Below are 15,414 nucleotides of genomic sequence, written 5' to 3'. Positions count from 1 at the left end.
CAATAAACCTCTGAACCTCTCCAATTCTTTACTCAAAGATTCATCAGGGAATTGATGAAATGAAGAGATTGCAGCTTTCCCTTCCGCAGTCTTGGACTCTGGGAAGTATTTCTTTAGGAACTTTTCAACAACTTCTTCCCAGGTTTTCAGACTGTTACCCTTAAATAAGTGAAGCCACCTTTTGGCCTCTCCTGCCAATGAGAATGAGAAAAGGCTGAGCCTAATAGCTTCGTCTGGTACACCGGCAATCTTAACAATGTTGCATATTTCAATGAACGTTGCCAAGTGTGCATAGGGGTCTTCATTAGGTAATCCTTGAAATAAGTTCCCCTGTATTAAATGAATTAAGGAATGTGGGTAGTTGATGTTATTAGCTTGCACTTCAGGACGTGCAATGCTGGTGAAAAATTGTGGTACTGAACTACTTGAGTAATCCTCAAGGGTAATCCTCTGGTCATGCTCTTTTGCCATGGTAATGACTTCAGGTAATTGAGTGGCGGATTCCCTTGATGATGGTGAATCAGGTGATAATAAGTAAGGGAAATGAGTCTCTTCCTCAAGAATCGATGCAACTATTCTGTCTTGCAAAAGTTTCCTTCTCCTCTCGGCCTTGTTCCTTCGCAATGTAGCTTCAATTTCTAAGTCCAGAGGAACTAAATTGCCCGTGGGAGATCTATGCATATATAATACTAATAGAACAGCGGTTATCCAGTTCAATAAGAGAAGACAAATAGGAATTAAGAACAAATATTCACAAAAACAATCAAAGAATAACAAATAAAGAATAGACACCTAAAAACGAACTAACTTCCCAAATAAAAAGAAGTTCCCCGGCAACGGTGCCAAAAACTTGTTCGCTTCCGGCAAGTGCACCGGATCGCACAAGTAGTATAAAACGGTAAGAATCGAGTATTGAACTCTCGGGGAACTTGTGTTATTTGGTAAGCTATTTCAACAAATAGGTGTCTGGTGTGTAAAGATAAATGTGAATATGAATAGGTGTGTAAACTATCTGTGCAAAAAGGAAAATCACGCGAGAGAAATGATGTGTAAAAACAAGTAGAAAACACGTTGGCCTTCCTAATAGGTGCCTGATGCTAAAAAGATATTCTCTATCTAACAATGCTCATGTGTTCCTATGGTGTCTCCTGAGATACTAAACCCCAATTCCTCATGATAGTTTAGCCTAATCCCGATCAAGCATCATCCGCAAATTCCTCTTGTTGGACTAAACTCAACCAGGACTGCATTAAGACACACATACACAACTAAATTATCGCACCCCGATTCCTCATGACAGTACGACAACTTAGCCTTGTACTATCAAGGACTTTAGAATCAGACTAGTTTCCACTGTTGAATGACCCTAACAAAGCATGCATCTACGTGATCAAGGTAAAGGCATACTGGAGTGAAAAGCAGATAGTGCAGAGAACACACAAAACATCATTAAATAGATAGAAATATATTTACATCAAGTACCTACATGGAAGATCCAACAGAGGATTTAGCTTTCCTTAACCAGGAAGCTTTCTTTACAACAAAGAGAAGAAAAAGATGAAAGATTGCAAAAATACAAGTGGTGAGGATGTCTCCTTCACCTCTAGGATCTCACAATCACTCACAAACTCATCTCAAGCTCTCAAAACGGCTCCTGCTTCAAGCTCTAGTCTTTGCAGATCTTTAGATAGCAAAACCTCTCAAAACTCTTTGGAACTTGGACCTTTCTCTCTCTAGAATCTCCAGACATGCAAAGCTTTGAATCCTAGCCCAAACTCCCTTCACAAAATTTGATTTCATGCTTAAATAGGTAGCCTTGTTCGTGCTCGTGCGCTTAGCGCACATTAGTGAATTTCGGTGTTGAATCATTGGCAAGTGTACCAAATTTGTCACAAGTAGTAAAGTACTCGGAAGTCCGAGTGTCGAATCCATAGGGATTTTGTGTTGTACTTATCTTGGATACTTTTCAATTTATAAGGAAATAAAAGAAAAAGTAGAATGCAATAATAGTAAATTATAAATAGAAAGCAAAAGAATTAAAAGCAGAATAATTAAAGAGAGAATTCAATGGATTGCGAATGTTAGGACCTAGCATGCCTTGTTTGCCTAGGATGTATGAGTTTATGATTTTTCTTTATCAATTTAGGTGATTCTATTCTACCCACATATGTTCATTTACTTGCCCCTGATTCCTCACGATGACAAGCCTATTTTATTCATTTATCTCCCAAATTCCTTTATAAAGACTCAACAAATAAAATGCATGAAGTATGAATTCTAGATGTTTGCAAGAATGCATGGGCATAAAATTATCATTCTATTCCTAGCAATGACTTTCTTATGAAATCCTTTCTTTTTGTTCTATTAGAAGTTACCCTCTTCCAAGTGTCTAACCCCTAAAACTAATGCATGCATACCTTCTTTAAATCTTGTTTAGAAGTTACCCTCTCCCGAGTGTCTAACCCCTAAAAGAATATAAAGATGAATAATGCAAGATAAAAGCAGAAAAGATAATAGAATAGAAAAACCTGGAAAATAATCCTGTTGCATTGATAAATATGAAGTACATCATACATCTCTTTGGCTTTTTAGGCCTGCCAGGCCCTAACTAGGAGTTTAGCCACTCATGGCCATTAAGGGCTTTACAATGAAAAGGGGGGGTGAAAGAAAGAAAGATGATAAAAAGAAGGAAGAGAGTAAGAATTCTCAGGCTTTGAGTAGTAGTGAGAGTGCTCTGAGACTTGGTGTTTTTCTCCTTGGCATGACTCTCTATTTATAGCTGATGAAGTGGACTTGGGCTTGATTCAAAAAATCTTCCTTATCTATCTTTTTTATATCTTTTGGATCTTGTAAATCTTATCTTTCCTATATCTGCAAGTCATAGATAAGAAAAATATCAATTCATATCTTTTAAGTCAAAATTAACTGCTAAATAAATATCTTTAAAGATATTTTCAAATTAGCTCATATTTAGCAGTTATCAATATCTTTTAGATCTTGTAATCTTATCTTTTTATATCTACAAGCCATAAATAATAAAAGTATCAATTCTTATCATTTAAGCAAAAAAATAACTGCTAAATAAATATTTTCAAAGATATTTTTAATATATTTTTATTATGAAATAACTCATATGTAGCAATTATCATTCGACTTAGTGCGTGCCTATCACGCTTAGCGGATGGACTGAAGCGGTGTGCTTAGTGAGATGAAACGGTGCGCTTAGCGAACCTGTACAACTCATCTTCTTCCAGAGTCTTCCTCGTGCTTAGCCCATGAGTGTTACACTTAGCGGACGCTCGCTAAGCCAGCGGATTGGCTTAGCAAGAAGGTGAAAAACAACACTTTTCAAAGCTTGCCTAATTAACCTGAAATTGAGAGAAAATGATTATTAAACACACAAAATGGAAGTACTAAGTATTTATTACCTATACTTAACAGAAAATACTTATAACACTACAAAATAACCATAAATTGGAAGAGTTTGATACAATTTACACAAGTTTTATACATAAAAGTTAGTCGTATTCACTGACTAACAATCACCACAACCATAACCACCCTTCTCCTATGAAGTCTCCAACAAGCAATGCGAGCAATTGCATGAGTAGTAGTAACAACAATGCCATCCAAATGCCAACACCACCTCTCACTCCCAAAACCATTTCTAGATTTGACTCCAACCCTTACCCTACCACTTTTGTCCAAGCTGACACCTCTACTTTCAAGCAAGTAGTCCAAATGCTAGCTGGCTCATCAGACAGCATAAAACAAGCATCACAAGATCCACCACCATCATCCAGAAACTTCAACATACCCCATCACGAACTCACCAAAGAAGCAACAAGGCTTCAAGCTCTACGAGAGGAGGAACAAAAGCCTCAAGAACAACCTCATGCTCAACACCTTGATGCCCAATTTTTCTCACAATCACAACAACAACAACTCTCCAAGCTTCTCACCAAGAAACATGCCTAAGATCCTCTCCCCAAGCCTTCTTGACTTCCTTTCCCTTGCTCTCAGCCCTGTCACACCATTCAATGATGACCCTTTTGACAAGTCCTCTCCTTCATTAGGGAACTCATCAGAGGAGGATAAAGCCATAGTTGTAAAGGGCTTCTACTTGCATCCCTCTCCCATGACCACTCCAAGAGACTCAGAACCACAATTGTTGTCTCTATTCCCAGTTACCTCAGCTAGAGTCTCATTAGAATCACCTTCTTGAGGAGATTGGAGAATAGATTGTGTTCCTGTGTTGTGGATGATTTAGATAGAGAGACAGTGGTTGGTGGTTAATTACATCATGGGTTTTTATTTATTTATTTGAATGGTTTATGGTTTCCTCCATCAACAAGGTTCAAAAGCTTTGGTGTAATTGTAAAAGTGGCTTTCTTAGCATGAGATGGCAACTCTTTTCTTTATTCTCCTGCTTTGTTTTCCCACCTCAAAATTTTGCTATCTTTTCTTGTTTTCCCTTTCCATAAATGAAAAAAAAATGTCTTTGTCCAATGAATTTTATTTTATTTTTCTCTCCATGTTCCATCTAGTTCTTCAAGGGTTATTCTTTTTAGGAAAAACACATCTTGGGAATAATCATGAGCCAGCGTGTCTCTTTTGATTGAGTGTGATGATGAATTCAACAAACAAGGGTCTTGTTCAAAGTGTCTGTTTGTATTTGTGTGTGATTGTTGTGTCACACCAACCACCACCAGTAAGAAGTTTGTGTTGAGACGAAGAGAATCCAAACATGGCAAATTGAACAGAAAGACAAGGGAATGAGGTTGCTTGCAAAGGACACATTTTACTAGAAATCAGTGTTGGAAAGGACATAATCGTATCCTAAGTTGTCATCATTGCAGAAAGATGCACCAAATGAAAGGTGGGTGGGTTAACTTGATGAAGATTGAAGGGTGAGAGTGAGAGGGTCCCTCTTATTGGTTATATGCCAATTTAGTCTAATAAGTTTCTCAAGTAACTCAAATCCCAGATAATGATAATGTGCTTTTGCTTCTTTTTTTAAAAAATTTCTTTTTCTTTTTTCTTTTTTGGCTGACACCTATCTGGGAAGAAAAAACCCATTTCTGTAGCAGTTTTCAAGTACCTATCTGAATAAGAAGTAAACCAAAGATGCTTTTTCTTTCTTTGGTTGGTTTGTTTTAAAGTGCAGAACATTTATGCATGATGTCAATACTCAACTTGTAATTCTTACAGCAGTCTAGACATAGGACCTATGTATCATGTATGTGCAATGTGTTGAAATTGATCATAAAAATTGTGTGTTGTATAGGACCTAATGCATGTTTATTAATCATAATAATTTTTTGTGTGTGACCCGCATACAGAGGCTAATGACTATATATGTTTATGCAATGTATTATATATGTTTATGTTTTAAAATATTTATATATAGGGGTTTTATTTTATTATTTCATCCAGGCCCTAGGGCCCATAACATGTAAGGACCAACAAGCAAAGGAGCTTTGAGAGCCTTTAAGCCAATTCTTTAAATTATTTAGATAACATTTTTTTTACAGCATTAGATATGAATGATTTATTCTACTATGTTCGGCATCAATGCAATTTGATTCCTTTTAGCATGTGTGCAATCTTTTCAGGTTTCTTGTTGACTAATGGGCCATTGGTTTGAAATGGATCTTTGCTACTAAAAAGAATCCATATGGTTATATGCCTACACCGAAGGCTCAATTGATAACTAATGAGTATGGTCAACTTATTAGCTTGATCACTCTAGCGCTTTCTCTCTAGTGGCTATCCTCATATTAGTTTGCCTCTTTGTTTCTGTTGTGGCCATTCATTATTGGCTCCTTCATTACTAGGATGTAAAGAATTCCTTTATGGTGACCCATAAGAGGATGTAGATGTGTGGAGCTCAGAGGGACTTGACTTTTGTAAACTTCACAAATCACTATATAGGTTGATCTTATCTCTTATCTCTTATCACTTTTGCCTCTCTTTTCTATTCCTGATCATATCTCTTATCACTTTATTTGTCTTTCATTTATTTTTTATTTACATCCCTTTCTTCCTTTTATCTTATAAATTTATATTGCATTGGTCACTTTTTCAGACCTTTTCTTTCCTTCCATTCTTGCTCTTTATGCACCCAAAATACAAAATGCATCCAGTGTAGTTTAATCAGGTTCAATTCTTTTCCATATTCTATTGACTAATATTTAATTAATAATATACCCCTCTGATCGAGACCATACCCGAATCAAATAAACATTAAAAATGCAGTATCTAGGAAGTGATCCTAGGTCGTCTCCCAATGAGCAATGGTCAACCAAACGTTCATAACAGATAGTAATAAAATAGTAACGAATTGGGGGGGGGGGGTTGTTTATTTTTGTAAATTAAACAGCGAGCAAGAATTTATCCTTTATCAGTTCAACCACTTAATCCAACCCTAAATTAAATTACTAAGTGAAATTTAACATAAGGTTGTCATTATGTGATTAAGCAACACATACACCAATTAATCATGAACAAAACTGATCATTAAGCATGAACGTAAATTAAGCACAGAGACAATTAATCAAGCACTAAGCATGTATGGATTAATAGCAACAAATACAAAGTAATTGGTGAAGAGGAAAAACTTATCAGAATTCAATAGTAATAATAAAACCTCAAAGAGAGTTGTGCTTGATCCTCAAGAGAAAATAACGCTAGAGACTTAGCCTTCCATTAATCAGTAGAAAACGAAATTGCAGATTGAAGCATAAAACGAAATTGCAGATTGAAGCAGAAAACGAATTTTATTGCTAGGTGAATAGTAAAAACTGGAATTGCAAAACCTAAAATTTTTCTTTCTCCCAAAATGAAAAAGGACTCTCTAAAATAAAACCTTGGTGCTGTTATATAGGTTCTCAGCCCCCAAAGCTTACAAATCTGTTTTAAGTCCAAGCCCATTAATAAAATAAAATCTGGACAAGATAAGATAAGATTTGATAAAATAAAATCTAGATGAAATAAAATCTAGATAAAATAAGATAAGATAAAATCTAGATGAAATAATATCTAGATTAGATAAAATCTGGATAAGATAAGATTTGGTAGAATAAAATTGTCTGCTCTCTTCAAGTCCAATCCCAAATGATAAAACTGCATAATTGATTTGACAATTAAGGCTAATCAGTAATTAAAATGGTGACAAAAAGGGTTAAGAAATAGGAGAAAATGATGACACATCACCCTCGCTTCCAAAGGAAGGAGAAAAATAAGGAAGGTAGACAGTTTTCATATGTTGAAATCTAGATTTCCTTAGTCCAACATGGCATACACATATATTTTGAAGTTCAAATAACAACAACATATATGAATTATACATACACTCACACGCAAAACAAGAACTTGGAGTTGAAGGCACTCCATATATTTGTATTATTATTGCTTTTTATTAGTTTCCCTACATAACATTCCTTTCTATATATATAGCTATCAACAGAAAGAAACACGTAGACATCAGTTTCAAGCTAGTTTGTGCAATATTTATTCATTGACCTGGTATTTTTCTATGTATGTTCCATTTTTGAAGATGGTCTCAAATAGCGGCGCATTTGCCTGGGACAATGAAATTAAAAAAATTTAGAATTCAATGATAAAGAAAAAACTCAAGAACATGTCATCCACGACGACCACAACCTCAACCAGCTCACCAAATGCAAGCGATACCTCAATATCTGAGCCTAGTAATAAGGACCTCAACAACATGGGAGGGTTTATTTCCACACTGCATAATCAACATGCAGGTTTTGTTCCTATGTTCGGTTCATCTCCATCACCATTAATAATGCAAACCAATACAGTTTTCAATACCATGATTGAAAGGTTTCCTATGTTGGAGCAAGAACTGATTAACATGCCAACTTCTAGAGGGTACTTCGAAGGCACAGGTAGTACTCCTTGCTTTTCGCAAAGTGAAGTTGACAACAATAAAGGTTCTTGCTATTTAGAAAATGAAGTGTTTGAAAGTGTAAATATCAAGGTAGAAGGGGATATGTTTGTTCCTCCCCTTGAGAATGTTACGTGCAAGAGAGAAGAAACAACTAATAGTAGTTACTTTGACGATGACATAAATACTATCCTTAATAACTGCAAACAATATTGGCATAGCTGAAAATAAGGCTCATCATGGGTTGGATAATTTGTTCTAGCAAGAGTTAACCACTGCCACAGGAGAATGGGACTTTGAAGAATTGATGAAAGATGTTTCCTCCTTTCCATTTCTTGATTTTTCATACTGATCAATGAACCTTATTTGGTACATTGCAAGGTGATATATTCTTCACATAAACCAACTGGGTGATGCACCAATACCATTTGGGGCAGCATGAGGAAGAGAAAGAAGGAGAGCTTGTGGTGTCAAAGATATTCTATCAGACACATCAAGTTTAATCATTGTGGCATACAACTTCATGCAATGGAAGCAGAGAAGAGACTTGGGATATATAGTTAGTGAAGCTTGATGATAATGTTTGAAGTCATTGTAAATAGTTTAATTTTCATATATTGTCACTATAATTTTTTACACTATCAATCAATTAGAAATCACTGTAGAAGCAAATGACTTTGATGTTTTGATGATGATCATGATGATTTGATGCAAATGATTCAAGAATACAAGCCACAACATCAAGATGATCACTAGTATTTTAGGAAGGGAATTCCTAATTGATTTAGCAAAAGGTTTGGCCAAGTAATTTGAGTTAAAAAGTGTTTTTCAAGAGATTTACTCTCTGGTAATCGATTACCAGAGGATGTAATCGATTACCAGTGGCCAAAAATGGTTTACAACAGCTACTAAATATTTGAATTCAAATTTTAGACTATGTAATTGATTACACCATATTGGTAATCGATTACCAGCAGTTAATAAACGTTTTAATTCAAATATTAAAGCCTGTAATCGATTACACAATTATTGTAATCGATTACCAGAGGAGATTTTCAGAAAATAACTTTCAAGAGTCACATCTATTCAAATGGTTTATGAATGGCCATCAAAGGTCTATTTATAGACTTGGAAACCCGAATTAAGAGAGAGTTTTTGATTGCCTAAAAAGTTTTATCCTCTCAAAAGATTAAGAGAGTTTTTCTAAATTGAAATGTCTTATCCTCTCAAAGATTCCTTGGTCAAACACTTGCATATTAAAATAAGGAATTGTGATTGATCTTCATTGTACAATCTGTCTCTTTCAAGAGAGATTTCTTCTTCTTTTCTTTTTACTTCTGAAAAAGGGTTAAGAGACCGAGGGTCTCTTGTTGTAAAGAATTCCTGAACACAAGGGAAGGGTTGTCCCTGTGTGATTCAGACTTTGTAAAAGGATTTTACAAAGAGAGTGGAAAATCTCAAGTGGGTTGCTTGAGGACTGGACGTAGGCACAGGAAGTGACCGAACCAGTATAAATCAAGTTTGTATTTCTCTCTTCCCTTAAACTTCTTTTATTTATTGCTATTTATCTTTTGCCTTTAAAGAAGTTTATTTTGAATTGCCTTTTGAGTAATTCATGTTAAGGGAGCATTGTTAATCTAAAAAGAGAGAGCGAAGATTTAAATTGGGGAATAGTTCTTGTGATCTTAATTCAACCCCCCCTTCTTAAGATAACTGAGGCCATTTGTCTAACAATCACTCTTGAAATGACTTTTGAAGTAATTATTACAAAAGTCAACTATCTTACCATCACAATTTAATCTAGGATAAATAAACATTTTCACTGTCAGTGCATTCTAATTTATTAAACAAACCCATTCAGTTCAGACTGTCTTTCTTTTTTTCTGCTGAAAGTATAAATATCCTTTGTGCTATAAAACAAGATTAGGGAAGAAAGAAACATTATGAAGAAAAGAGTCGAACAAGATATCCTCATAAAGCAAGGAACAAGCAAGCAACATATAAAAGACAATCAAGGAGATCAAGACAATCAAGAAACATATTAATTAATAGCATTAATATATTTATATAAAACCATAAACATGTGGTTCAAAGTAAGAAAGGTACCTTTAATTCCCAGATTAACCAGATACTTCAGCCACAACCAACCTCAGATTCGTTCGTGTGTTGAAATTTGAGAAGGTAAAAAACAAATGATGATGAGAACATGAACCAAATACCATTAAATCATGTGCACGAATGACATTCATTACATAGTGAAAACAAAAGCCCCTACCTAGTAGCTTAATGAATAGAGAAGAAGAACGAAATAACATACACATTTACAAAATTCATAACAAGTAGAAGCATGAGTACTTACCAACTAAAATGACATGACAGCGGTGCGACACACCTTCGACAACCTCTGATGAAGAAAGGAGATAGGCCACCAGGTGATTACATGAGCTGAGTGAGGGTCACAGAGGAAACGTCGAACACAATGTTAGTGAGTAGAGGAGCTAGAGAGAGGGTCACAAACGGGACTAGGAACAATGGGTGGTGGCAGAGGACATGAAGGAGCATGGTTGAGATACCTAGAATAGGGGATTTGAAATGGGACAAAGGTGGCGTTGTCGTACTTATTGGGAATTAAAACGAATACGGTTTTCTCTTAAAACCGTCGTTGTTGTTTTCTCAATAATTACAAAATTGCCACCCAGGCACATTCTAAGACGGTTATTAACAACCTTCTTAGATTGTGTTGTAAAAACAATTTTCAGTTCTCCTAATTACAAGTTTGCCACCATGTCACATTCTAAGATGGTTCCGGATAACCGTCTTAGAATGTGCGTCGTAAAATAGTACATTTCTAGTAGTGTAATTGTAATTCTTTGGAGTTGAATACTTGAGAATATAGCAACTTTTTGAGTTTTTGGTGGGGAGAGAACTACAATATTGCAGGCAGGCAGGCTTACAAGTTAACATTGCATAAATGGGAGAAGAAAAGAAAGGAAAAGAAATGTTGAAAAGGTAAAGAAAGAAATATTAAAATCATAACGCACAAATAAAGGCACCAACGTTTTTGTTTGGTTACAAAGACATTATTTATTTCTATCGGTCCCCTTAGTTACTAGCTACATTCCAGACAGAAGGGAATATGGGCATAGTGTGATTAAGGAATGTCAAAATGATGCAACTGTAAGGACATACATGTTAGTATGAGCAATTCATTTTTCAAGCATCTCATGATTATTAACTAAATTTAAGAATGACATGTATGTCACAATATGAGGGACCATGAGGGATTATGTTTTTGAAGGGAGGGGGGGTGGACTTCAAACATCAAGACTAGTTAGCTATTGTAATTTTGATGAAACTTAAATTGACTATCAAATTGTTGGATGACTGTTGTTCATAAATAAAAGGTCAACTTTCTTGTTTGAGATTCGTGTTCAAGAAAAAAAATGTGCATGTGAAGTTTTTCATCAAATTTAATGTTCAAACGTCATAACTATTGTAATTTGAAAGCAACATGCATATTCAATGTAAACTAATAACAACTATGTTTACAAACCGACTAATTTTGGTATACATAATAGTCATTGTTGTTACATTTAATCTATTAGTATTATCATGTGTGTTATGACAACATTTTTAATTGTAGTTTAATGTTTAACAATTGCTTTTTTTTGTAGGTACAAATTTTTACTCATAAAGAAACTAAAGGTTTGTTTTATCCCTTAGTGTACGTCAGTCAACACTGTTTTATAACATTGCACTCCCATCACCGCACTTGTTATTTGGACAAAACTAACCATCTTTTGAGGTATGTATGTCATTGTAACACTGAATTGCTTATTAAATGTTTGTTCATATATGATTGTTGTTTTACATTAAAGTTAGGTGCATTGTGAGTGAATCTTAGTTTATTCCCATTTGAGATTTAATACAATGATTACTAGGACAGTTTGGATTAATCATTGTATTGAATCTTGAATTGTTCGTTTGGACAGTTTGGGAATAGCCATTTTTTATACATAATTCATACTTATAGGTTAAGAATTTTTTGTTATATTTGATGAAATTTTGGTTTAGGGCATATTGCTTTGTTATCTGGGTGCATACCTGATCGTGGTGAATTTATGTCACTGCTTTCATGTACTATACTTGGATACCAATGCGAAATGCTACCAAAATTTCGTCAAATTTAACATAAACATTTCGTATGAATTATGTATCAAATATGTCTTCCTGAATGGGATAGGGTCACATCTTTTACGAAAAAAGTGAGATGTTCATGTATGTAGCTAGTTAACCTTGTAAGTATGACAACCAACGAAACATGGATCGAAGTTGGATGAAAGCATCTTGCATAAGTGACGACTATGAGAATGGAGTAGAATAATTCTTGCAATTTGCGGAACGAAACGCAACACTTATGGGTGGAAAATATTTTTGTCCATGTGTCAAATGTGCGAATGGGAGATTGTAACGACCCGCCTCGTCGCTACGGTATCCACATTCTAATATTCGATAATTTCATTTTTTATAAAAAGAACTCCCTTAATTTTTTGCTTATGAAAATAGAAGTGATTTTGTCACAACATAAATTCATCCAACAACACGCCATTACTTAAGTGAATATGCATAATTACATAGAAAAACAATTCAGTACATGTCATACACATAACGAAAATTAAATTTGTTCATAGATATAATAAAAATCCCAATTTTACATCTTTAACTCAACAAAATAAAACTTAAAAGCCAACTACGGAGGAGTTGATTACAACACACAACTCTCTCCCAAAATAATGCCAACGTCATCACGTCGGCTCGGCGGCTCCTCACCAGAATCTTACTCTCTGCACCCTTCCACTGTCATTCTACTCCCACAAACAAGGTTCGTGATCATCACAAGTATCAACCACACGATACAAAATTGCAAGGGTGAGTTCATTATAAAAAGAACCAATACCAATTCCAAATAACCACAATTAGCAAAGAACATAGGCAAACATGATGAGCATACACAACAATCATTATTCAACACTCATATCCAACAAATATTCATCATCCATCCATGGACCCAATCAAGACTGCACAGAATGATGCATGCACCTGACTCAACACTCAGATGCAATGTGGTACGTACCAACAACAACCAAATCTCAGGAAATAGCCTAAGCGTGTCCACACGACACTCTCACTTAGGGAACTGTGCTGAGTTTGTCGAGACCGCCCGGTTGTGCACGCAACAGCCCCCCCTCCCATAGGTGATCAGCCTGGGAGCCCAAAGGTGTTCCCTACCAGGTGACAGCCCCCTAGTACAAAGTACACTTGGCCACAGTTACTCTATTTCCTGTGTCGTATGAGTTATGATCACGACCAAAAGTAAGTGCCAAAGACCATGGACCAATTAAAGCGCCTAAGCATCCCCTCAGAAATGCTTAGATTCTCTAACCACGCTAGTTACCCACGTCTGGGCCATCCGACAAGGTCAGTGCACTCTACCCCCCATGACATACACTTCATACGACGTATGATCGTGGCCAAAAGCTAGTGCCAAAGACCCTGGAAGGTCAGTGCACAGTGCCCCCCACGATCATACACAACATCCAACGTATGAACCTGACCAAAAGCTAGTGCCAAAGACCCTGAAAGGTCAGTGCACAATGCCCCCCACGAACATACACAACATGCACATGCCAATGCATTTCCAACATCAATCAACAAATCATATTTGCATGTCATTCACAACATAAATATCATCTCATCTCAATGACGTTATCAACAACAACAACAACCTCGTTTCATACTCACATATTCATCAATAATAACAATTCATGTTGACATGGTCTTTATTAACAATGTCATCTCAAATCAATATCATCATAATTATCATTATCATCACATATCAATTAAAATCCTCAATAGCAACATCAACAACAATTCAAACAAACACAACAATATCATTTCCACAAGCACGGTCTTCAAACAACACATTTCAAACAACCAAAACAATATCATTCATCACAATACATACACACACACACACACACACACACACACACACATACACACACACACACACACACACACACACACACATACACACACACACACACACACACACACACACACACACACACACACACACACACACATATATATATATATATATTGCATCCCATTAGTTAAAACGTAATTTTCTTTGAAGAAAAATCAGCATGCAACAGGGACAGGCAGATATCCTCATAGCTAGGTTCCCTGACCCTAACTATGGTGTTAAAACGGTAAATTTTATAATAAACTCCCCTTACCTATCGTGAGCTACCCCGCAGATTCCTCGTCGCGTCACTTGAAGATTCCTTTTCGTCCTTGCTCGTCGATTCCACGCAAGCCTCTACTATGCCAAAACGAAGGAGACTTAGTATGGATTTCATAAAACAAAGCTAGTAACAGTGCTCTGGGTCAAACACCCACATCACTACATGAAAGAGCTGAGAGCATTTTGGGTTTTACAAAGGAACATCATTTGGAAATTCTGACCACGCCAATGTGACCGGGGTTTAGTGTAGGTTACGAAAATATCATACATTTCATGAAAGGATAACATTTACGAAGTCTCTTTCTCTAAGGTTTTTCAAAGGAAGCATAAGACATACAATGGCGGTTCCAAAGTCAGAAAAGATGCAAAGACAAGATGAAACTAACAAGAAACAAGCGTAGAACCATGGTTACCTCGAAAGAAAACGAAAGGTCAGATTAGGGTTTCGTTCTCTACTGAAACTACAAGCCAAGTTGGAAGATTCTGCTTCGGTTGAAGGGTTCCTCTCGGTGTGGAGAACAACGATGGTTTGTGGTGGCTAATGGTAGCTATGGGTGATGGAGAAAGTACTTGGAACTTTAGAAATGGCTTTGGAAGAAAGAAAGAAGAAGAAATGGCGTTTTTCCTAAGCTACACGAAAGCAAAGGCTGAAATGCTTAAATAAGAGATGCTCTCGGGAAAGGAAGATTCTAGAATACTCCAGACATCTTCTAAAAGATCCCAACGGTCAGATCATGGAAAAGTGTCTTGTGAAGTTGAAGACCAAATTTCGAGAAGATCCAACGGTTAACGAACGCTGGGCATCGTTTTTACCGAGGCAGCTTCATGTAGCTTTCTCTAGAAGCTTCATTAAGAGGCTTCCTCTAGAAGCTTCCTCGTGGCTTCTTTGAGAAGCTTTCTCAAGAGGCTTCTTTGAGAAGCTAGATCCTTATCTATCCACACCCCTCTATTAACTAAATTAACCTCCTTAAAATAATTACGGATGAAAATAACGCAACAAATAATCAAACATAAAACATAATTACTTATAATATATATATATATATATATATATATATATATATATATATATATATATATCAGGGTGTTACAGAGATGACAGTCACTAAATGACATAAGAACACATCTTATATGTGAGGGTATAATTCCGAATTATACCAAATGGATCTGGCATGGTGAATCAGCATAT

General features: G+C 35.9%; 2 pseudogenes; both read left to right on the top strand.

Moving 5' to 3' along the window:
* The first annotated feature begins 512 nt into the window (after positions 1-512).
* LOC114368336 lies at positions 513-4,225 on the top strand (annotated as a pseudogene).
* A 638-nt stretch (positions 4,226-4,863) lies between these two features.
* Positions 4,864-8,267, top strand: LOC114368335 (annotated as a pseudogene).
* The last annotated feature ends 7,147 nt before the right edge of the window (positions 8,268-15,414 follow it).

Source organism: Glycine soja, chromosome 9 (assembly GCF_004193775.1).
Source record: "Glycine soja cultivar W05 chromosome 9, ASM419377v2, whole genome shotgun sequence".
Classification (NCBI taxonomy): Eukaryota; Viridiplantae; Streptophyta; class Magnoliopsida; order Fabales; family Fabaceae; genus Glycine; species Glycine soja.
Note: the sequence above shows the minus strand (reverse complement) of the source record. Positions and strands in the feature narration are given on the sequence as shown.